We start from the raw sequence: 21,228 nt of genomic DNA on the forward strand, positions 1-21,228 counted from the left end.
GTGAGCTTCATCAACCGGAACAAGCTTGAAATGCTTTGCTAAAGTATCAATCAACTCATCTTTACGAAATTTATGTCTAGTTCAACACCTACATGGGTTGCTACTTCTTTCAATTCGGCCTTTCTCAACTGTTTAATCTTTGGCAGAGAAACATCACCGTCCACAAAATCCTGCACTGAAAATTCCCTAGACATGGTTCAGTCTACTCAACAATTAACACAGCAATGAAAGCTTGACTGCAAACGTTGCAACAGTAGAACAACAAGAGCACAAGAACAAGCTTATTTAGACTTAATTTGAACAATATAATACAAGACTTGCGAAATTTGGCTCCCGGACAAGCCCCCACTTTGTTACGGTCAAGTTCACACAAATAAATACGAGGCGGTCTCGGTGAATTGAAATGAACAAATCTTCCGGAACTTTGTTAAGAATTTGCTTAACAATCAGTTTCAACCGGGATGATCATTCTTACTTAAAGCGTTGCAGCGAAATTGACCATAACAATCCAAGGTTAGATTGGATCGTTTCAACAAAAGATATTAACTTAAAGACGGATTATGTGATACCTGGCCAGGGTTTTATCCTAACAGAACCAACGTCGAGGCCCAACTCATCTGCGACGTGACGGGGAGGCGACGCCAGACGCTATCATATCACGTGGAGAACGCGTCGATGCACAGGGACGTCGTCGGATCAGCAGGCAATGCTATCTCACTCAGGTCAGCTTGCAGCTCCGCGACTACGCCGGGCAGAAGGGCGTTGGCCGCCAGGTGCGCGTTGCCACTCACACAGTCTCGACGCCCTGGATTGACCTCGACGTGGCTCCCACTAGTTGCCGTGTAGCAATCTCAGGTGGGCGTTGGCTCCAGATCGCCTGGTGGTTCGCCTGGCCAAGTCAACGAAAACTTATCGACGCCGTCGTCGTCGAAGGGAAACGGGCTAGAAGCAGGTTGGCATCTCCTGGATTATCCTGCTGTTTAGCACTTTAACCCGTTCCTTCCGCAATTCTCTGAGCGCCTTTAATGCCCCCAAACGAGATTCTTTTCGCCCGTCGACAGAGAGGCACACAGGTTGGTAATCCAGCTGTGTGAAGGCAGTCAAGCGGTTCATTGTGTCCCCCTTTCTACGGTCAACTACATGTGCCCGTGAACAATGGAAATATCGATCGGGTGCGAGGTATGAATAGAGCGTGTGCTGATGAGCTCTCAGAATCTTTTGTTCTACACAAAACCAGGTACCTGAATGAGGTGACTGGGGTCAGCGAACCCGCATTTCTAACTGATCTCATCCTTGATCATTATGTACATGTTCGTACGAGTTTACAGCAGAACAAGCAAAAAACTAAATCAGGAAAAGGTACATAATACTGTAAAACGCCCTTTTTTAAACAGCAGGAGAACAAATCCTGATAGAATAAACTCTGATCTTTTTATCAAACCCACTTTTCTGAGCATTTTAACACAAAGAAACATGAATTTAGGCCACTGAAGCAGGCACCCTTGTCTTCATTTTGGGAACCTGGTAAACCAGGTTCCCGTTTATCAGTTGCTCCCACGGGAACCTGGTAAACCAGGTTCCCGTAAGGAACGGGTTAACTCAGTTCGCAGAACAATTGTCTTAGGGAAAACAATTTCTCCCAAGACCATGGACGGGAGGTTGAGAAAGTTATAACGGTCCTCTCTAACCGGAGTCTGATTATCGACTGACGCGAGCAATGGATTTTTTAACATGAGCATTATTACATACATGGAAAATTCCGTCAGGCACGCCCAGATTAATATATTCATAACATTAAACTCAACCTGGGCGAAGTGTGTAAGGCTGCGGTTCGAAACGAATGACTCAAAAGGAGATTACGTAACCGCTGGTGTTTACAAACATTCGCGATCGTGCACGTGTGATCGCATACACATGATCATAAAACATGAAGATCACATTGTTAAGTGATTAGATGGGCATATTCGTAACAATATGCAGCCTTAAAGGGGCCCTGAAATCCAAATGCATGTTGATTTGTGTTGATTTATGATACCCTCAACATCGCTTTTGCAGTGAAACGAATATCTAGAAACATTCCATATATTTTTTAACGATTTTTTCTTCTATTTTTCTTCAGATTACTTGGAAACGCCCACAAAAAATCCTTCCAAACTAATCAATATTAGTATTCTTGAGATGACCTCATCCGTCAATCATTGCTAAAGTACTGAAATGTTATAACAAAAGACATTGGAATGCACCTTCCCCTCGACTCAGCATAACTTGCATGTTCCCTCGCCATGTCTTTTGTTAGTCACATTAATATGACAGAAATATGCAAGTTATGCTGAGTCGAGGGGAATGTTCTTTCCAATGTCTTTTGTTAAACATTTCACTACTTGAGCAATGATCGACAGATGAGGTCATCTCAAGAATACTGATATTGATTAGTTTGGAAGGATTTTTTTGTGGGTGTTCCCAAGTAATCTGAAGAAAAATACAAGAAAAATCATTAAAAATATATGTCACGTTTCTAGATATTCGTTTCATCGCAAAAGTGATGTTGTGGGTATCATAAATCAACACAAATCAACATGCATTTGGATTTCAGGGCCCCTTTAAATAAATCTACTTTGAAACAAATCGCCCCAATGAAAAATGCTGCTGAATTCTTTACCAAGAATGATCTTTTTTTTTTAATCGAAAAAGCGACAGATTTGTCAGACTATTAGTAGACAGTTGTATTAAAATGAAGAACTTAAACTAATTTATGCTTATTTGTATCCAAAATTTAGTGATAGGTCCTATGTGAAGCAAAATTTAAAAATGATTGCCAGGCGGAATGAAATATGGTGTTTGCAAGCACATGGGAACATGTGCTTGGGCATATACTTTTTCCATGTGCATGCAGTAATTCTACCCTTTACAGTGCATGGATTCAGACTAGCAGTGCCCATGGCAATCCACATGAATTCTATTACATAACACTTCGTACAAGCTTTCAGAGGGTTAGCATATTCCTGCATGCTTTGGCAGAGAGATCACACCAAGGAAATTCAAAGTCTTTTGTTATGATAATGAGTTTGGCACCCCAGTCCCTATAAATAGCGGGTATTCCCACTATTCGACATCTTTTCTTCGTGTGTTCGGCAGAGAGTTAGCTTCCACAGTGCAACTGTACGTTATACGCTTCGCTTACTAATCTTTTTCGACGTGTGACAAGCCTGAGTGATACAGAAGACAACGGTTCACAGCCGCCGGTAACGGGGCTGTATATCAGGTGGAGCTGCGGTCTAATCTTTCGGCGCAGAAGAGTGAGATTCAACGTTTATCGGCCAAATTATCTCGCTTTTTTGGATGGACTGACGGATGTCTGTCTCCAAAACCTCTGAGCCAGCCCGCCATGCGCTGCATGCGGGAGCACTTCAGACTGGCTCCTTCGCGGTGTGACCGCGAAGTTGATTTACTGAGCAACTTGTGGAGTCAATCAGCCAGAATTCTGCACCCACTCACCTGCTCAGCTACGACCCGAAGGCGGAGTTCGAGAGCTTAGTGCAGGCAGCACAGACCTTGGAAGGCAGTGCAAACGCCGCGCCGGCGACCAGCTCATAGTGCTGGAAGCAGACAATTTGTATGAAGGCCCTGAGGAATTCGGCCTCGCAATTTCTGATGGATTGACCGCTCAGCTGACAAGGCGGTCACATTGCTCCCGTGAAAGGAGAGCGTGGAAAAAAGAATCCATACACTACAGTACATGACTCCCTCGACGCCCACTTTCGGTGTGTGCACCGAGAGTCGAGGAGCAAATGTGCACCTCGATCCCCGGGAAAACCGTGCAGCTGACAGTAGTGCAAAAGCTGCAAAAGACGATGATTCAGCGAATGTTCCCTTTAGAAAATGCTGAAATCACCCGGGAGCTGAAGACACCAGCTAGGGAGCAACGGACAGTCAATTCAGCGCCCGTTGCTTGACTGGCGGTCGACGGTTACTCTGTGCGGTAACATCTCGTATGAGATGAACATGAGACCCGAGAGGAGCTCAAACTTGCCTTCAATCAGAAGTGCAGGGGCATAATAATTTATGCAGTAGATCGATATCCGTTGGGAAAGCGCTATTTGAGAAAGACTTGCAAACAACCCTGAAAAATGTTGGCGAGTCGCCCCTCGTGGGCCAAAAAGTCACCTTCTCCGACCGCGTCGTCGGTCGTTCGGTAGCACGCGGATGGAACATACCGTCATATTTTCCAGCAACGCACCATCTAATGTAGAAAAACTAGTAAGTCCCCGTTTACATGCGGGACGACTCAGATTTTTCAAATAGACGTGGTCTCATTATTTCCGATCCCTGGGTTTTAGACACTATTTGCTGTTACAAGATCTTATTTGACCGTTATCCCAACAAAAATTATTCCTCCTCAATTACTACTGTCGGAGGAGGAAAATGCGGCAATTAATTTGGAATATATTTCGTTGTTAACCAGAAAGGGGCAACACCCGAAACTTCCCCAGTGGAAGTTTCATTTCTGTCCACTATATTCACAGTTCCAAAGAATACCGAGGATCTCAGATCCTTCATTATTTTGAAAAATTTGAACTCGTTCGTTCAGTATGAGCATTTCAAGATGGAAAATTTTCGAAATGTTAAAGAAATCCGAATCAATGCAATTCGACTACTTAACGTCACTGGATCTCAAGGATGCATATTTTTCCATTCCTATTCATGAAGATTATCAAAAGTATTTGTTCTACGTGGAATGGTCGTTTTCATTGTTTTACTTGCTTGCCCTCTGGGTTAAGTTCAGTGCCAAGGGTATTTACTAAAGCAATGAAACCCGTTATTTCTTCTCTGAGAAGTAGAGGCATGAGAAAAACGATATATTTGGACGACATTTTAATTGTTTGCCCGCTCTAAAGAGGAGAGTATTGCTAACGCGAACTGTGTCATTGATTTGCGGGCATCATTGGGATTGTCATTAATTTTGGGAAGTCACAACATCTCTGACCTATTCAGGCTTTAATTTTGTGGCGAGCCATCTACACGAAAAAATTGACAAGATAAGGAATCTTGGGCATCCGATTTTGTTGTCTCCCTCGACAAAAAAAAAATCGAGATTTAGCAAAGTTTATTAGTTTCTTTCTTCTCCATTTGACCCAGTACTGGCGGGTCGTTGGCATTATCGTGTTCTAGAGTCATGCAAAACCAAAGCAGTGCAAGAGTCAGGTGGTAATTTTGATGCATCCCTTTAATTCAATAAATAATAATGCCATTGAAGAAATTCGTTGGTGGCTTTCCTTGCAATGCAAGGGATTTGGGTCCTGCATCGACATTCCTGTCTTCCATTGACAATATTCGTACAGATGGCAGCATCTCAGGATGGGGTGCACTCTGTGTGAATGATAATTCCTTTTCTCAAGGTGTCTGGTCTCGCAGAGGAAGCTAATCTGCATATCAATGCGCTAGAATTACTGGCTATTCATCGAGACCTTGCCTCCCTGTGCGACACCTCCCATACGCAACACATTTATATTAAGTCAGATAACAGTGCAGCTGTCAGTTACGTCAGGAAAATTGGTGGTAGTATTCCATTACTCAATAAGTTGTCATATGACATTTGGGCGTGGTCGCTGGGTCGCTACTCTTGGCTATCTGCTTCCCACTTGGCTGGTGTTGCTCATATATAGAAGCAGATAATTAATGTATCTCGGAGAGATATGAAGAATTATAGTCTTCGTCCTGATATATATTTTCGTTGCTCTTATCTATATCTTCCTTCAGACCCGAAATTGATCTTTTCGCATCCAGTGCCTATAGGACATTGGTTAAGTACTTGTCTTGGGAACAAGACCCCTAAGGCTATCGATGCCTTTTCAATATTATGGGAATTTTTACATCCCTACTACGTTTTTCCTCCACTTTGTTTTTGCCTACTTTCCAGGGTCCTTCCCAAGTCCGCGGGGACAACATTAGCTGCCAGAGAGCAGTCTCGATCAACCCCTTTGTGGAGGACACAATCGTGGCTCCCGCTCACCCGCGATCCTGGTAGCCCCACCCCTCCTACCAGGGGACTGCCCGGTTCCCCTTCCCATTCCAATGCCCGAGCTGAGGTTACTCGCCTGACCCAGGGAGATATCTCTTCCCACCTCCCTGCCTGACCTATCTCAGCGAACGCTGGCGGGCATCAGGAATTTCAGAGCACACTTTCGAGCTCATCGCAAATTCATGGCGCAACAACACCAACAAACAGTATAACTCAGCTTGAAAGCAGTGGATTAGTTGATGCCGCAAACAATCGCTTGATCCATTTAGTTCATCTATCACCAATATCGTAATGTTTGTCTGACCGGCATGTGTTCGAGAAAAATACAGTAAAGTAGACTCGTATCGATCATTGCCTGAAACATATCTCACTTGACAGTTTCTGCGTATTACTTTGAAAATGCTAACCCTCTGAAAGCTTGTACGAAGTGTTATGTAATAGAATTCCTAAAGTATGCGAATAATGTTATGAAGTATAATTAGAATTATATTAATAACAATGAAGTACAAGATGAAGAGGGTCCCATCCAACGCGTTGCGGGTTCATAACATATTGTTTGATAACCCTCCCTCTCTCTTCTCGTCACAGAAACTGTCAACTCATTTGTCATACTACCTGCGGTCGCAACTTCCATGACCTAACTCATTAACTGTCTGGCTTCATGCCTGTAAGATATACATGACTGATCCGGATGAATGATTGTTGATAGGTTTTCTGCTCTGTGCAATGTTAGTGGAGACTGACGTTGAGTGATCGTGTGAATGTTTGGATACTGCCTCGGATACTTTGAAAATATGTCGAACAGTGGGAATACCTGCTATTTATAGGGACTCGGGTGCCAAACTCATTATCATAACAAAAGACTTTGAATTTCCTCGGTGTGATCTCTCTGCCAAAGCACGCAGGAATATGCTAACCCTCTTCATCTTGTACTCCATTGTTGTTAATAGAATTCTAATTCTAATTATTTCATAATATTAGTCGCATAATTTAGGAATTATTGTATAAGCATTCATGTGCATGGGAGTGTGAGACTGACGCCTAGTCAACATGTGGTTCAGGCGGGTGCTGTTCGTTATTCCGAAGGTTCGCTATTCCGAAGGGTCGTTATTCCGAAGGGTCGTTATTCCGAAGGGTCGTTAATCCGAAACACGCAATTCCCTATACCTAGAGGTTCGTTAATCCGAAAATGAAAAAGGGTTCGTTAATCCGAAAATTTGTGGCGTTATTCCGAAGGTTCGTTATTCCGAAGATTGGTTAATCCGAAAATGAAATTCGGAACAATGAACCCCTTGGAATAACGAATCTTAGGAATAAAGAGCCTTCGGAATAACGAACCTTCGGAATAACGAGCTGTAACCGTTCAGGCATGTCCACTGTTCAGGGCCATTGACAGCACACACTCACATGCACATCATTGGTTGCTGTGCAAAGTTCAATTTTTATACAGAGGGTTAAAATTTGACCAAAATCTGAAACGTTACTTCAAAATCAATCTTAGATTTAATAAAACTGCTTTATGCTTTCAAATTCAAATCACCTCCAACAAAATTATACACTATTCAGCTATTACTCATATCAATGATAGTTTTATTGGATGAATAGTTTTTAAACTATTAATGATCAAAAGTGGGAAATGTTTTTTTTTTTTGAAACACCTAGTATTTTCCCATGCATGTGTTGGCCAATAATGTGTGGTATCTGATGCCCATAAAAAAAAAAAAAAAAAAAAAAAAAAACACGAATGCAAGAACAACGCCAAAAAACGCACAGACACGTACTCGCCGTTTTAGGTTTCTTAAGGGATATTCCAGACAATTTTCATAATTTCACATCGTGTAGTTCCCCGGCGTAAATCGACAATTCCATGTATAACTTTATGGAATTTATTGTGGTTTTTGATGAGAGAAACAGTACTTTGAAAAACCTTGAACAAATAACACTGAACAAGGATGATGACATAGGAGGTTCACATATTTCAGAAATGTAGCAGTGTAATTCAATTACAATACCGCTTGCTGGCGAGTTCACCTGTGTAGGCCTATGATCTATGCATGCCTTCATCTTTTGTTCTGCTTCCTTGAGCCCTAACTTATGCATACTTATAGTGACTCTGCCATGTCATTATCCTTGTTCATTGTAATTTGTTCTAGATTTGGAAAGCATTCTTATTCTTCATCCCAGTTATCATAAAATCTGACACTCTGTCCTCAGTATAACTGGAAACTTCCGGGAAAGTCGCAACGAGGATATACGAAAATTGTAATATAATTTCTTTGTAGATAGTGTACGTGAGACATCATTTTAACGTAACATTTCATAGGTAAGACTATGTCTGTAATGATATCATTCGTCACGTGTTTAATGAGGAGGCATGTACCAAATCTGTCGAAGCGTGAAAGAAGGCTTTATTCCACGGAGAACTAAGAATTCATTTTTGTAGATGAATTGCTTATTATACAATGGACAGATGGCTCGTATATCAGAAAACTGTTCTGGAATAAAGGTGATCCTAACAATGGATATGGCTGCTGTGTGTTACTCAAAAAATCTGAAGACAATGGATTCTCCTGGAACGACGAAGACTGTAACAATGGACACGGATTCATCTGCCAGGCAGGTGAGCCATTGACGATAACAAAGTCCACGAACATTCTTAGCACTCTTTTTAATGAATTTGTTTGTTTGTATACCTTTTTGTTTTGCTTTTGATATTATGTGAACGTTATGTGCCACTTTATGACTTGCTTCATACAGATGCTTGGCGCAGTAACATGGAGTGACGAGAATATGTGACCCTGCACCTCAAAACAAACAAAAAGTCGCCAGATATGAATTTTTAGTGAAGACAATATTCTGAAAGAGCAGACTTTAAGCTTTAAAATGATGTATAACTCAATTCAAATGGACTCTCCTAACGTATCTAAATATTGGAAAGAAAGCACAAACTCAGGAAAAGTGTGAACTGAGAAAAGAGGCTTTGAAGTACAGTGTCTATTCAAGCGCTTAATCTTTACCAAACCGTGCTGGCTGTGCGATGAATGGGACAAAAAACACCAGAGAAACAACAATGAAGAGATTATCAGATTATCAGATTAAACTGAAATTAAGCATGCCTCATTAACACATTCTGTCCATAATCAATGCCAACTTTCAAAGCAGTAGCACTATCCTTTCAAAAGCTATTAGAGTTGAAAGTGAAGAGTGTGGACAAGGTTTTTCAGAAATGAAAAAGGGATTCTAAAGACACACATAATCACACTATTCTACCAAAAATGTTCAAGATAAACTGTTAAAAAAACACACTTTCCTGCCCGTTTTATGATACCAAATTTTAACTTAATGTAAAAGAAGACCCGCTCTTTCAGAAAATATGAAAAAGTCAAGTTCGGCTAGGTTGACCCATTTCACTTATTTTCAGTCCTCACGCGAAATCAGTGTGTGCGACTTTATGTTCGTTTTGAGGTGCACTGTCACATATGTACATTATCAATTTGAGTAATATTATTGTCTATACAATCTACCTTTATGGCACTATACGTAATACAGTGTATAATGTATACGTATCATATATATATATATATATATATATATATATACATATATATATATATATATATATATATAGATATATATTGAAACAAGGAAGGAAAATCTGACCAGAAACAATTGTAGTAATAGATAGCGAAAACTTTGAGCAAAGAAAATGGGTTTTCATCGGGATTCGAGAACCCGAGACCTCCGGATTACTAGACCGGTGGTCTACCGACTGAGCTATTGAAAGCCCTAGATCGGTGTTCGTCCCAAACCCTCAACTCTCTTTGCCCGTGTGATCAGAAGCTATAGTGTGTGTATGTGTGCCACACACACACACACATTAACCTGACATTAACCCAAATGATGTAATCAACTTTGGAAGAAATGTGAGGGATCGCCGAAGCGATGCAGCTTTTTGTAATAATATTTTGAAACAAGGAAGGAAAAACTGACCAGAAACAATTGTAATAATAGATAGCGAAAGCTTTGAGCAAAGAAAATGGGTTTTCATCGGGATTCGAACCCGAGACCCCCGGATTACTAGACCGGTGCTCTACCGACTGAGCTATTGAAAGCCCTAGATCGGTGTTCGTCCCAAATATATATATATATATATATATATATATATATATATATATATATATATATATATATATATATATATATATATATGACCGTGCACCTCAAAACGAACATAAAGTCGCACACACTGATTTTGCGTGAGGACTGAAAATAAGTGAAGTGGGTCAACCTAGCCGAACTTGACTTTTTCATATTTTCTGAAAGAGAGGGTCTTCTTTTACATCATGCTAAAATTTGGTATCATAAAACGGGCAGGAAAGTGTGTTTTTTTAGCAGTTTATCTCGAACATTTTTGGTAGAATAGTGTGATTAGGTGTGTCTTTAGAATCCCTTTTTCATTTCTGAAAAACCTTGTCCACACTCTAATAACCTTTGAAAGGATATTGCTACTGCTTTGAAAGTTGGCATTGATTATAGACAGAATGTGTTAATGAGGCATGCTTAATATCAGTTTATTCTGATAATCTCTTCATTGTTGTTACTCCCGTGGTTTACTTCCTGTTTTTTGTCCCATTCATCGCACAGCCAGCACGGTTTGGTAAAGATTAAGCGCTTGAATAGACACTGTACTTCAGAGCCTCTTTTCTCAGTTCACACTTTTCCTGACTTTGTGCTTTCTTTCCGATATTTAGATAGGTTAGGAGAGTCCATTTGATTTGAGTTATACATCATTTTAAAGCTTAAAGTCTGCTCTTTCAGGATGTGGTCTTAACTAAAGATTCATGTCTGGCGACTTTTTGTTTGTTTTGAGGTGCAGTGTCACATATATATAATATATATAATATAAACAAGTTGCGAATTCACGTATTGGCTCCAACGAAGAATAAACCGGTAATGCAATATTTCGCCAATATATAAGAAAGAATGAGTTTATTGAGCAACGCAAATTTTCGGTGGCTTCCATCCACCTTCTTCAGGAGTCTCGACGCGGAATGTCAAAATATTCCGCGTCGAGACTCCTGAAGAAGGTGGATGGAAGCCACCGAAAATTTGAGTTGCTCAATATACTCATTCTTTCTTATATGTTGGCGAAATATTGCATTACCGGTTTATTCTTCGTTTTATACATATATATATATATATATATATATATATATTCATATGACCATACATCACAAAACCAACAAAAACTCGCGCCCCTTGATTTTACGTGAGGACTGAAAAAAAGGAAAAAAAGTGAAATGGGTCATCCAGGTCAATCTTAAATTTTTCATAACGTGTTAACGGCTATTCTTCGTTTACATTATTAGTAGGTTTGGGATCATAAAGTAAATGAGAAAGTGTATTCTTTAACACTTTTTCTACAACCTGCTTTGGTAAAGTAGTGAGATCAGGTATGTCTTAGAGGCCCTTTTTCATTTCAAGAAAATCCTTTGTACTTTCTTCACGTTTAAACCTAATAATATTTGAAAGGATAATGCTACCGCTTTGAGAGCTGGCATTAATCATGCGGTGAATATAGAGCATCTGATAATCCCTTCATTGTTGTTGCTACGGAGGTATTCACCCTGTTTTTGTCCCATGCATTGCACAGCAAGCACATTTTGATAAAAAGATTAAGTGCTTGAATAGACTATGTACTTAGTTCACACTTTCCCAGAGCGTGTGCTTTCTTTCCAATATACTATACATGGGTCAAATAGGAGGGTCCATTTGACTTAAGTATCACTTTTAAGCTCAAAGTCTGCTCATTCAGACTGTGCCTTTAACTAAAAATCCATATCTGCCAAATTTGTGGTGGCGTATGCATACACAAGTGTTCTTTAGGGTCGACCCTGAAGAAGACGTGTGTATTCGTCGAAAATTTGGTTTGAAAACATAGCACTGTTTGACTGAAATACATCACTACCCTATAAACTTCGTCATCCTTTCAACATTCATTGATAATCTGTATAAATGCAGGTATTCGCCTACTACCTTATTGATTGTGAAAAGTAACCTTTCAAAATTGCATTGGAAACCCTCCTGCTCGCACTTTTAACTTGCTTCTTACTTTATTTTTTTTATTTATTCATTTATTTTTTTTACTCGAAGCCAAAACATTTTGTTCTCCCGAGGGCGCCTTCGGTATCTTGGAAATTTCCAATAAAGATTGGCACGAAATTAATGATGTGACTACTTGGAATTGTTAGTGATGTTATTTGTACGGCATGTAATAGTCATGTACTGGTTTAGTATTTTGTGAAATTATTTTATTTTTTGTTATATATTTTACCTTGTATTCAGCTTTGTATCCAATATATCTCATGTACAGTATCATGTTATGATTATATGTATATTTTTTCTGTGTGTGTGTTTAAAACTAAACCATGTAAAAAACAAAACAAAGGACAAACCAAACTAAACAAAACCAAACTAAATCACTATTATTTTACTGGAGGCATATCAGTTACAATTTGAAACGAAACATTACCACTTTTGAGAATTCAGAAAGCAAACAATAGTACAATTTAAGAATAACACTAAAAAAGGTGAACATGCTAGAATAGGAAACAAAATTGAAATTGTTATGATATCTAGATTGAGATGGTCTCAAAATAAATGCACAAAAGGGGCTTTTCTTGAATATGCCACTAATCAAACAAAAACAAGTGTTGTTTTGATTACTTTGTGTAGTACGCATTCACGCCCCCATGTACTTAAAACCGATGCCAGATCTTTAATCAATATACCGTAAGAGCGAGCTAAATCGCGTAAATTCATTAATTGGGCACTCATATTAAATGACAAATTAATGCCATCACTTGACCCAAGTGGTTTGTGCTGTAATGAGCGCATAGAAGTTCGTGAGACAAAAAAAAAAAAGTGAGGAATATACGGTATATAGGGTAAAAGATCTGACATCAGGAAAAAGACAATAAACGAGTTACTACTTTTGATCTGTTGAAGATGGCCCTTGTCCCGGCGGCGATGCTGACGACCGTGGCAGTTTAAACACAACTTTTGATAACAAATGTTATCGTTTCATCGGAGGCAACTTCACGTGGGAGAAGTCGAGGGCAGAATGTGAATCGAGAAACTATGGTTCTCTGGTAGAGAAACTAGATCTTAGCATCCAAGAATTCTTGCCCTCTGTTGCATCGCTTTGGCAGTCCAGCCCTTCTACACATTATTGGATTGGAGCATACGATGACACGAGTGAATCTAGAATATCTTGGTTCTGGGTCGATAGTAAGTGACAAGCTGCTCGTTTATGATGATTTTTTTTTTTTTGGCTTCACACATGAAAATAAGTTAAATGGACCGTAGGCGTACAGTACTGGTTGAAGTAGGGATTCAGCTTGTAACTTTTTGCGAGATAAACCACTCCGTGTGTTAAAGAACATACATTTCTAAGGGGAATCAATTTTTTTTTTAATGAAAATCGGTGTTTGAAATGACTGATATATCTAAAAACAAGGTAAAACAAACAGACCCTCATAAAAGTCGTGACCTGTCAATTTTGTTCGGTTTGCTTTTTGGGTATCTCAGCCATTACGAGGCCAACTTTATTACCTCCGCCAAGGGAGGAGGTTATGTTTTCGTTACCGTTGGTTTGTGTGTGTGTTCGTTAGTTAGATTGTCTGTGTGCAAAATAACTCAAAAAGTTGTTAACGGATTGATATGAAACTTGCAGGAAAGTTGAGAATGACACAAGTAACAAACGATTAACTTTTGGTAGTGATCCGAACATTTTTGGGGAATTTATGAAGGATTTTTTATATTATGGCAGGTAGAGTCAATGAACTTGGGAGTTCAGGCTGCGCGTATTTGAGTATACAAATGATGCACGGGATAGAGTGCGTTAGTGAAGGCGTGTAGTGCACTCGAGGGTATTTACAATTGTGAAACATGCACGAGGCGAAGCCGAGTGCATGTTGCACTACATTGTAAATACCCGAGAGTGAGCTATACGCCTCCACTAACGCCACGAAATAATCCTGTGCATCATTTGTTTTATAAAATGGGTCGAAAATTCGAAAACTAACAGCATTTTTCAGCCTTCTTCACGTACCTTTGTGGGTCAAGACGTCCGAAGATGTTCGTCCCAAACATTTACGCACGTCGCACTCGGAAATCCCGCACATATAAGTATGCTGGGGGTTGGGTTTCCGGACACTTCAGTTCCCGCATGAAAACTTACTTATTTTACATAGAATATGCACCCGTTACTTACAAGACTTGGATAGACTCCTCATATAGGCCTACTAGACAACATACTTTGAAAACGGCGTGATAATTAACCTGCTAAATCGTTAGATTTGCCCTTCAAAGTGACTCCATGTACGCGTCCGGTCCCTCAACGCTTGGTCTACTGTACTGTACGTATAAGAGTATACGTACGCCACACATGTTATGCACAAGGGAAGAAAGGCCGGCGGCCGGCAGCCCGAACTAGAAGTTGTTTACAGGATTGACAGCGCGTATGCTTGAGTCGCCGCGCGCACAGCTAGACGATCGGCAATAGGATTTAACACGCAGTGCAATGGGACTGAGTAACCAAAGCGCACGTGACTCATTTCAGCGCTTCCTATTGGCTACATTCTTGAACCCATTTTATAATTTCTGCTAGTGCGAGGCGCGCCGTTCAGCTGAGGGTTTATGATGTAACAAAGACTTCTATATTGGGAAATCGGGCGACTTTCAGCACACAATGCTATAAGTACTTATGGGTGGAAATCACTGATATCTCTATGGAGGAACAATCAGTGGTGAAAATGATTTGCAACCTTGGCGGAGGTCTGCGCTCTCAGAGTGCTTTTCTAGTTTAAATTAGCGTTGTATTTTTCTTTTCATGAAATTACATGCTCTTTCATATTTCATAAGAGGTTTATCATTATCTAACCAATAAATTTTATGAATTTGAATCCTCACCTCAACCATGTACTGTACAGCAGGGGCGTCACCAACTTTTTTTTTTTTAAGGGGGGTGCGTTTTGACACTAAATGTAACGAGATTTTTTCGACAGACATTTGGAATTCAGGAAGCTCTAAATCCCCAGACTTTTAGGTTTTTTTTTTTTTTTTTTAAGGAAACCAAGCGGGTAAAGGGCACCGGCGCGACGTAGCTAGGATTTCATCTCTCTCTTACTTCTTCTTTTTTTTTTTTCTTTCTTTTTTTTTTTTTTTTTGGGGGGGGGGGGCTGTTAGTATGCGAGGGAGCGAAGGGACCTAGCCCGAGCGAACGGAGCGAGCAAGGAGGGGGTGGGACGGGAGGGGTTCCCCCCTCCTACGGTGAGAACTGTTTGCGATGTTGTAAATTGCATAATTTCATGCATGTTTTTGCTTGTTTATCGACTTGAAACAGTCCCACTTGTTTAAGGTAGCAGTATAAATGTTGATGTAGATTATTATTGAACAATTTGCCTATAAAATAGTATCATCCTGTTTTAATATTTATACTTAATATCATGAACGCGACCAAGCAAGAGCGAGCGGAGGGAGCAAGAGGGAGTGGGGGGGGGGGTGAGAACTTTTTTCATTTTGATGTTGTAAATGGTGCAATTTGATGCAGTTTTTTTGCGTGTTTCATCGACTTGAAACAGTCCCACTTTTTTAAGGTAGCAGTATATTTTGATCTTAATTGTTATTTAACAATGTGCCTATAAATGATATCATATAAATAAACTTCTTGTATTAATTCTTACACTGATGTCATGAACGCGACCCACCTCGAGCAAGCGAAGCGAGCGAGGGGGACGGTGTGGGAGGGGTTCGTCCCCACTAGCACGGTGAGAACTGAAATTACATTTTGATGTTGTAGATGGTGCAATTTGATGCATATTTTTGCTTGTTTTATCGGCTTGAAACAGTCCCACTTGATTTAGGAAGCGGTATATTTTGATGTAGATTATTGTTGAAGAATAATATTTGCCTATAAAATGTAACCGTGCACCACAAAACAAACAAAAAGTCGCACCACTTGATTTTAAGTGAGGACTCAAAAAAAGGTGAAATGGTTCAACCAAGTCAATCTTGAGTTTTTCATATTTTCTGAAAGAGCTATCCTTCTTCTACATTATTCTTCAGTTTGGTATCTTTTTATAAATGGGAAAGTGTGTTTTTAGTAGTTTTTCTACAACCCTTTTTTGTTGTAGGGTAGAATGATCAGGTATGACTTATACCCCATTCATAAACTCATCCTCCAATTATCCCCATAAGAATAATGCGGACAATTCAATAAAAAATGCGTTCACAAACTCTGAAAATTATCCGCATTATTTTTACGAGCACCCGTCCTGAAAAAGGCGGATAATCGTCATGGTGACTGCACACGTCCCTCCTGCGGGAAAGACAGGTGACGTTTGACCGCACCCCGGCAATTATCCGCATTATTTGGGTTTGCGTTCATAAAGCCCCAGTCACATAATGCTCTGCGTCTGGCGTTACGTCCAAAAAAGTCATTTTTTCCGCGGACCACCGCGGATCCTTTGCCCTCACCAGAAATTTGTACAAAACATGCGGGCAAAAAATGCGGGCGATACGGACAGATACGACCAGATGCGAATACTTTCGTCCATTGCGGATATTCTTACGAATTGGCACATAATAGTTCTGGACACTTGCGGAGAGTTGTGCATTTTTCGGATAGTTACGGATAGTTACAGATCGCTATGAATAATTATGGACAATTTGGTTTTCTCTTACGATCCCTGCTAAGTCAGTGTATTATGACAGCAAGGTTATATCACATTTTGGACTATCTTACATTGTACACTGGGGAAAACTGAAATTGAATTACGTACAAGTTGTGAAAAAATCGTAATCCTTTAATTTACTTTACAATAATAAAAGATATATCCAATTTTGAACTTGAAGTCTGAATTTTGTTTGTGCAACTCAGATACGAATAAACGTCATAAATGTAAAGAATGTATATGACCGTGCATCACAAAACGAACAAAAAGTAGCACACACTGATTTTGTGGGAGGACTGAAAATAGGTGAAATGGGTCAACCGTGCCGATCTTGACTTGGCTACCCTGGGTAAATAAGGCCTTATCATTATTATTATTATTATTATTATTATTATTATTATTATTATCATTATTATTATTATTGTTAATAATGTTATCATTATTGTCATTATCAGTAATATTATTATTATCATTATTATTATTATTATTATTATTATTATTATTATTATTATTATTATTATTATTATTATTCATTTCAGCTTAGTCTGATAATCCCCTCATTGTTGTTACTCCGGTGGTTTCCATCCTGTTTTTTGTCCCATTCATCGCATAACCAGCACGGCTTGATAAAGATTAAGCGCTTGAATAGACACTCTACTTCAGAGCCTCTTTTCTCAGTTTACACTTTTTCTGAGTGTGTGCATTCTTTCCAATATTTAGATAGGTTAGGAGAGTCCATTTAATTTGAGTAATACATCATTTTAAAGCTTAAAGTCTGCTCTTACAGAACATGCTCCCAACTAAAATTTCATGCGTGGCGACTTTTTGTGTGTTTTGTGGTGCAGGGTCACATAACATCACTATACCACAAATAAAATACAATATAGATCGAAAAGTTAAACATTAGAGTAAGAAAATATTACTTGCAGTCATGGAATAGACAAACTGTGGTTACGCTGTCGTTGTTCAGCGATATTCATGACTTACTGGGTTATGTTAAGGAGATATTTATTATAAAGCAATGCTTATAAGATTTACAGAAAAAAAAGACATCAAATTAACCTTCAAAGACCCCTCCCACACCCAAGTACAATATCAGGTCATCTCTTGAAGTAATGTATTTTCTGTTTGAATTTCTTGTATGCATGTCATTTTGTAATGCGCAGTAGAGTATATTATTATAGTAGCTGCGCAATATAATATTATAAATGTCCTTATTATCATTATTATTATTAGTAGTAGTAGTAGCAGTAGCAGTAGTAGTAGTAGTATAAAAAAAAATGTAATACACATTCGATGGAGCGTAAAGTGCATGGGTAAGACTATAGAGAAATACTAAATTCGTTCTCATTTTAAGTAGTTGCCCCTGTCCCACACCTTCCCCCGGCCAGAAAAGTTAATAAAATGCTGTCACCCCATCCCCTACCCAAAATATTGCTTTTTTCGAAAAATATACATTCGAAGAGTACAAGAAAAAAAGTTCAGCACCAAGAGTCAACCGATGTCATGAGTATCCATGGTACATGGGTGTCACTTAAAATGACCATTGATTGTGGGAGAAATTTCATATAATTTGACCATGCAGTTCTGCCTCTCCACCGCTCTGACTGTGTTGTGTGTTGTAGCATTCCTTCAGGTAAAGGCGCTGCAGCTTGGCAACAGGAGTAGTGTGCCTTTCCACGAGTCTCTGTGTTCCCATGCGAGTGGAAAACGGCCACGTCGAAGGACGTAATTGTCCGCAACATCCGTTGCTGTCCGTAAATATCCGTAAGCGGACGAAACTGTTGTTATACGTTAACTTGCGGTTAATTTCGGATACTTACGGTGGACGTAAGCGAACGCAAACGGACGGAAGGTAAATTCTTTTGCGGATTGTATGCGTCCAAGCCACGGGTAGTTACGTTCAGTTACGGATAGTTACGTTTGGTTACGGTTACTTGCGTAAGTTTGCGTCCGTGGCGTCCCTCTGCGAAATTTTGAACATGTCAAAATTTCGCAGGTTCGGCGACGTCATTTTGCGTTTCTTTACGGATGAGTTACGGGCAGTTACGTCTACATACGTCCCTGCGGATGCCTGCGTCCACGCTGCGTCCCCCTGCGTCCACTCATTCGTATCTATCCGCGGCGGACGTAATCCATCGTAAAGCACTGTGTGACTGGGGCATGAACTCCAAATCTGGTCCCGATGCTGCTATTATGCGGATAATAGAAGGGTCGAAATAAAGTGCATTATTCTTTCCCCGCTCCGATTTTACGACCAAATGTTGCGGATATTATCCGCATTATTGAGTTTATGAAAGGGGTATTAGAGGCGGCTTGAAATCCTTTGCACACTCATCACTTTCAAGTCAAATAACTTTTGAAAGGATGATGCTACTGCTTTGAAAGTTAGCATTAATCATGGGCAGATTGAATGTGCTAATAGAACATACTTAATTTCCGCTTAATTTGATAATCCCTTCATAGTTAATGCTTCGGTGGTTTACATCCTGTGTTTTGTCCCTTTCTTGGCACAGCTAGTACGGCTTGGTAAAGATTAAGCGCTTGGATAGACCATGTACTTCAGGGCCTCTTTTCTCAGTTCACACTTTTCCAGAGTGTGTTCTTTCTTTCCAGTACATGCAGTATTCAGGTAGGGTAGGGGAGTCCATTTGAATTGAGTTACACATCATTTTAAAGCTTAGAGTCTGCTTGTTCAGAATCCATGTCTGGCGACTTTTTGTTGTTTTTGTGGTGCAGGGTCACAAATATAGTATCATCAAAATAAACTTCCTGTTTTAAAATTTACACTGAATATTATGAACGCAACGAAACAAGAGCGAGCGGAGTGAGTGAGGGGGAGGGTGTGGGAGGGGGTGTCCCCCTCCCACGGTGAGAACATTTTGCATTTTGGTGTTGTTAATGGTGCATTTTGCTGCAGGTTTTGCGACTTGAAACAGTCCCACTAAAAAGGTAGCAGTACATTTTGATGTAAATCATTATTAAACAATTTGCCTATAGAATGGTTGTTTATTCAAATAAACTTCTTGTATTAATTCTTACACTGAATATCATGAACGCTGTCTGTTAAGCAATCATCGTGCTTACGAAGAAAAACAGTTTCACTATTTCAGATACAAACTGATTTCCTACGATCGACCCGTCTGTAATGTTTGTTTAGGACATCGCTGTTCTTGATGAACTCCAAGTAATAACAAGTAGATTCATATCACAGTTGAATAACTCTATTTTCTGTTAACAAAACTCCTAACTATCCATGCAACCAAGCCCACAAGAGAGTATTAAACTATAGACACATCCACAGTAATAAATATATGTGATCGTGCATCACAAAACGAGCAAAAAGTCGCTGGCAGTGATTTTGTGTGAGACCCGAAAATAAGTGAAATGGGTCAACCAAGCCAATCTAGAGTTTTTCATATTTTTCTGAAAGGGCAAGTCTTCTTCTATATTATGTTAAAGTTTGGGGTCATAAAACAAACAGGAGACTTTGTTTTTGGCAGTTTTTTCTTAAACACTGTATTGTAGAACAGTGTGATTAGATGTTTGTAATAGAGTTCTCTTTTCATTTCTTAAAAACCCAGTACACACTCTTCACTTTCAACTCTGATAACTTTTGAAAGGATAATGCTATTGCTTTGATTTGTAACTCAAAGGAGATGATCAAGTCCCATGGTGTTCTCTGTACAGGGAATAGTGACCATTATTTGTGTTTTGTGATCTGGAAATCTAACCATGAGCACAAAACTCCTCGTATAGTCACTTACAGGAAACTAAATACTCTTTCTATAGACACATATTTGGAGGATTAAACCTCACAAGATTGGCAATTGGTGTATATTTGCACGTGCCTAGATGATGCATTTGAAGTTTGGCAAACATTTTTCTTAGAGGTTGTAAATCGGCATATGCCCTGCCGCAAAAAACGTGTAAAAAGTAAACCGTCCCCTTGGATGACTTCCGATATTTTAAAATTAATAAAGAAACGAGATAAACTAAAGGCAAAAGCCCATAAAGCCAAATGGAATTCTGTGAATGAAAAATACTTCAACAATAAAAAATGATAAACAAACGTGCTGTGATAATTTATGGAAGGAATACAAAACAAAGAGAAACAGTGTAACAACCAAAATTAGGAAGGCAAAGCAAAGCTTTTACAGTAACAAATTATCTGCCGCTGAAAACTCCAACCAAATTTGGAATATTCTAAAAGATGTTATGCCAAACAAAACTTCTTGGCCGTTCCAATCTAAATACTATATCTCATGCAAATCAATTTAATCATGATTTTCGCAAATGTTGGGTCAGAGTTAGCGTCAAAAATACCCCAAGTATCACGTGATGCCAATCAAATTAAAAGTACTGAATCTACTTTCGACTTTGTACCTGTAACCGAGGATGAAGTGCTTAAAACATTAATGGGCAGGAAGAATAAGAAATCTGTGGGCCTAGATGGTATCTCTATACACATAT

At 39.5% G+C, this 21,228-nt stretch overlaps 1 pseudogene; it reads left to right on the top strand.

Annotated features, from left to right (window-relative positions):
- LOC140230150 (CUB and sushi domain-containing protein 3-like) overlaps window positions 1-21,228 on the top strand; it is a 91,362-nt pseudogene that overhangs the window by 22,321 nt on the left and 47,813 nt on the right.

Source organism: Diadema setosum, chromosome 6, assembly GCF_964275005.1.
Source record: "Diadema setosum chromosome 6, eeDiaSeto1, whole genome shotgun sequence".
Taxonomy (NCBI): Eukaryota; Metazoa; Echinodermata; class Echinoidea; order Diadematoida; family Diadematidae; genus Diadema; species Diadema setosum.